The sequence below is a fragment of the Helianthus annuus genome, chromosome 11 (assembly GCF_002127325.2).
Source record: "Helianthus annuus cultivar XRQ/B chromosome 11, HanXRQr2.0-SUNRISE, whole genome shotgun sequence".
Lineage (NCBI taxonomy): Eukaryota > Viridiplantae > Streptophyta > Magnoliopsida > Asterales > Asteraceae > Helianthus > Helianthus annuus.
The window spans coordinates 79,686,033-79,690,613 of record NC_035443.2 but is presented as its reverse complement, the minus strand read 5'-3'; positions in this window follow the sequence as shown (position 1 = coordinate 79,690,613).

Sequence of the window (4,581 nt, the reverse complement as noted above, 5' to 3'; positions counted from 1 at the left end):
AGGATCTTCTCACATACCATTCTAGGTATTTTCTAAAAGAAGGTTCTTACAACCATCTTGTCCTTTCCTCTTTTATCCATTACCTTCTTCATCTTTCTTGCCTAAACACCTCCATTGAAGCTTGAAATCACCATGATTCCAAGCTTTGTGGTGATGTTTGGTAGGTTTTTGTTCAAGGAATCTTGTTAAAAATAAGTTATACAACATTGTTTTAACTTCTTTCTGCTAAAAAATGCTTCATAAGTTAGGAAAATAATTTGAAACTCCAAGATTCCTTGCTCCAAAAATCTGCAGAAAGGTGAACACGGGGCCGTGCTCATTGAGCACGGGGCCGTGTCTGAAGTACTGTTCCATTAAAATGAACTCTTTTTCGTTTGTTTTCGTAGAATGTCAAGTCAAAATAGTGGAACATCTTCTGCACATTCTAGAAACAGTCGGATGGAAAGAAGGTCTTCAATTGAAGCAACTCTCGTACGCTACGTAATGGCATTACGTGAAGCTCTTGACGAGATGACTTCGGTAGAGGAGGTCCTTATAGACTGTATAAATTATCTTACGGTGGGGTTGGAAAACATTTTTCAAGAAATCAACCTCATGCACCAGAGGTTGAACATTCCTGTAACACCGGCCATGGAACCAATCCTCCCTCAAGAGGATTGGAACCTAGAACTTGGAGTCAACAATCCTACCGGATGGGATGACATTCCAGCGCAGCCTCCTCTTGAAGATCTACAAGAAGTCCCGGTGGAGGTTGCACCCCATCAAACCGATGCCAATGAGCCCTCCTTTCTTCTCCCAAGGGAGATAGGGGAGTGGCTCGTCGACGTGTGAGGGACCCATGCCCGGAGGAAGAAGTTCTTCAAGCCGCATCCAACCGAGAGAATTATCTTTTCGGAAATATTGCTAATAGAATAAATTTTAGGCTAAAACTTCTTGGTTTGAACTTCTTGTGCTTCTTTTGACCTATTTATCTAGAACTTTAACTTTTTAGGATTATTATGTAATTCTCTCTATGTTTTAATGAATGACAGTTTTAGTTAATTTGGTATTTGGATGATGTTGTAATGGATAAAAAATACTCGGGATGGTGAAGGATACAAGGGAAACTTAAACCAGCACCCCATGCACAAAAACAGAGCCATCCGACAAAATTTTCTTCATTACAGCAAGTTCAGCACGGGCCGTGCCAGCCCAACACGGCCCCGTGCTGCATAATCTACAGGAAATGCCCAGTTCAGGTAACTGGACACGGGGCGTGCTCACTGAACACGGCCCCGTGTCCAGGCCTCTGTTTCTTTTTAACAATTTTTGTTACTGGCGATCTGAACACGGGGTCGTGACCGGACACCACGTGGCCGTGTCCAGACGCCCAGTAACATAAATTTAATTTTGCTTTTTTACACCTTTTCACACATTCAATCAACCTAAAAACTTATTGTTGGGACACATTGAGGACAATGTGTAATTTAAGTGGGGGGGGGGGGATGCTAAAACCTTGAATCTTGCAAGTCCTAAATACAAGCCTTACACAAAACTCTATTGGAACCGCTAATGGCCCCAAATTTTTTTCAAAAAAAAAAAATTCATTTTTTTTACTTGTCTAGGTTTAATTTGGGAATTTCAAGTTCTAAAAAAGGTTATATTTTTACAAATTTACAACCGATAGCGTCGTGACAAAAAGAACCAACATAAGAAAATTATGAAACGGCATGACAAGTTTAGTTAAAATTTGATTATATATACTTGATCACATAAAACCCATTCCCACAAAAAGTGAGTTTTGAGCCTTTATTGATCATACAAATACATATCTTTAAAAATGCTCATTTTTCGTTTCTTGTGTGAATAGCCGCTTGGTTCTTACGACTCTAGAACTTGCCACGACGATACATTCCCGGTCCTTACCAACTTAAACCCGAGTAAGTAGATGATGGAGGTATTAGGACTAACCCCTTTTCATTTCTACACCATTATTTTTCTTTTTTTTAACCACCTACCCAAAATCCTCCTAGTTAACCCCTTTGAGCCTAAACCTTTTCATTTCTTAACCCAAAACAAACACCCTTTTACCCACCAAAACCCTTTTTCATTTTAAACCCTTTATTTTAGTAACAAGGCTCGGTTTTTCTTATGACTTGCTTATAAAAAAAATGATGACGATGATGAAGCCAAAAGAAATAAACAAACAAATTTATCAAAAAGAACTTTGTTTGAAAGAAATGCTTCATCAAAATAAAAACTTATGAAAAATAAAAACTTATGAAAAATAAAAAGTCTTATGAAAACCGACGCTTTTTACGCCTTTCGCCTTTTTACTAACCACTAACCCAACCCACCACCTTTAGCCCAAGCCTAACTCTTCACCCTAAAAGTTCGCTTTATATTTACAAAGGTGTATAGTTAAAAAAGAGGAGGATTTATTGCTTGGCAAGCTTATGGTAGGAGAAAGTTCCATGCCGCTCTCGAGTGATTCACTAAAAATACATCTTCGGCCGAGTGTTGAGTGATCTCCCGTGAGATATGTGAACTTGTATATAAATAGAATTTTAAAAAGGCATGTTATGCCTTAAAAAGTAATTTATCTTATGTAATGTTTTTAATAAATCATGACGAATAAGATTGTAAATAAATAAAAATAAAACTTAATAAAGAATCTTGGAAATCCCGACACTCTATGACAAGCCCAAAAACCATCTCTTCTACCCATTCCATTTGGTAGTGTAAAGCCACATTATAAAGAGCTTTGCTTGAGGACAAGCAAAGATTCAAGTGTGGGGGTATTTGATGTGCACAAAATGCAACATATAAATTACATTAACTGTGGCATAAAACTAACTCTTTTTTAGTACTAACGTTGCAAAAAAGTGTGTTTTGTCTTCCTTTTGTAATTTTAGGATTAAATGAGCTCAAATGAACAAAAGAAGCAAAAAGGCAACTAAAGCTAACATAAATACAAGAAAAGGAACAAACGTGGCATGCCCGACCCCCCGACAGCATTTTCCCAAGCAAAAACAAGAGAACAGAAGACTTAACATGCCTCGTGCTCACTGAGCAAGGGGGCGTGCCCAAGTGTCAGCAGAAAATACTAAGTTGTAGAAGCTCCTATCACCCACCACGGGGTCGTGCTCAGCGGACACGGGGCCATGGTCAACTCTAAGATTCGCAGAATCTAGGGATATCTTGATAGTACAGATACGCTTCTGCACACGGGGTCGTGCTCAGCGGACACGGGGGTATGGTCAACTAATGCAAACAAACTGCAATTAATGAAGAAAGAGAAGGAGGATGGACACGGGGCCGTGCCCAATGGACACGGGGCCGTGCCCGAGTTGCTATTCAGCCTATAAATAGGGGTGCTTGGATCATTTGCAAACCATCCCTTGGCACACCACCTCTCTCACACTTCCCCTACCACCCACCACCATCACAACACCATCATCCACCACCATCATCCATCATCCATCATAGAGTGTGTGAGTCGTCTCGGGATCCAAGATTGATCGTAAGAGTTCTTGACAACCAAAAGCCATGTTTGCCTAAGTCTCTTACATCACTTGGTGAAGACAAGTGTTTAGTGTAATACTTTTTATTTTTTATCTTTTCGCACTTTTTATTTGGTTATGTATAAATGACTTTAATAACTAGTTTCTTATGTAGAAGGTGATTCTTCCTTATCGTTTGTCCGTGGTGTCTTGGCATTATTTTACTGTCTATATAAAATAAAAGATTTTCACCATTCATATCTCCACGGTCTATATAGAGATATGTTGGCTACCTGGTCGGGTGTTAAGGGAACGATTTGGTAAGAGTCTTGCCATTGTTCAGTGTATAGATCCTACAAAGGACCTGTGTCAAATTTAGTAGGACCTCCTTCAATACCCACTGATATTGGATGGTGGGGGTCCAAAATCTTTGATCCCCTCATAAATAAGCTACTATTAAAACTTTCACCCGGCTACTTAGGATTGTATCTCTGCTGACACAGACTACTTAGCCGAGGGCAACGTCACCTTCAAAAGAGGGGCCCACCACATTATGCATTAATAACTTAATTAATTATCTTTCAATAATCCGACCCTTTAGGATTGTATCCTTGCTGACTCAAACTACTGGGTTGAGGGTAACGTCACCTTCAAAAGAGGGGCCTACTACAATAACTAAGATAATCTCTTAAAAAGTGCAAAAGTGCGGAAATAATCAAAGGTTACACTACACACGAGTCGGATCCAAGTGATTCATCTTGTCTATCTGATTTTACTTTTATTTTATTTTTCAGCATTTTAGTTAGTTTTATTTTTCTAAATTTAAAACCTTTTTTCTAACTTTTTGATTTGATTAGACGTTGAGGATAAACCGGTACTAAAAGCTCTTGTGTCCTTGGACGACCTCGGTATCTTACCAACACTATACTACGTCCACGATGGGTGCACTTGCCCATATGTGTGTTTAGTGTTAGTAAATATCGTGTTTTATAAATTTAAAAACATGGCTAAAAAGTGTAAAAGGGCTTAAAATATATATAAAATCCTTGAAGCATGAGCTACTACGTTAGGTTTTCCCGCATGATGCAGGATATCACAA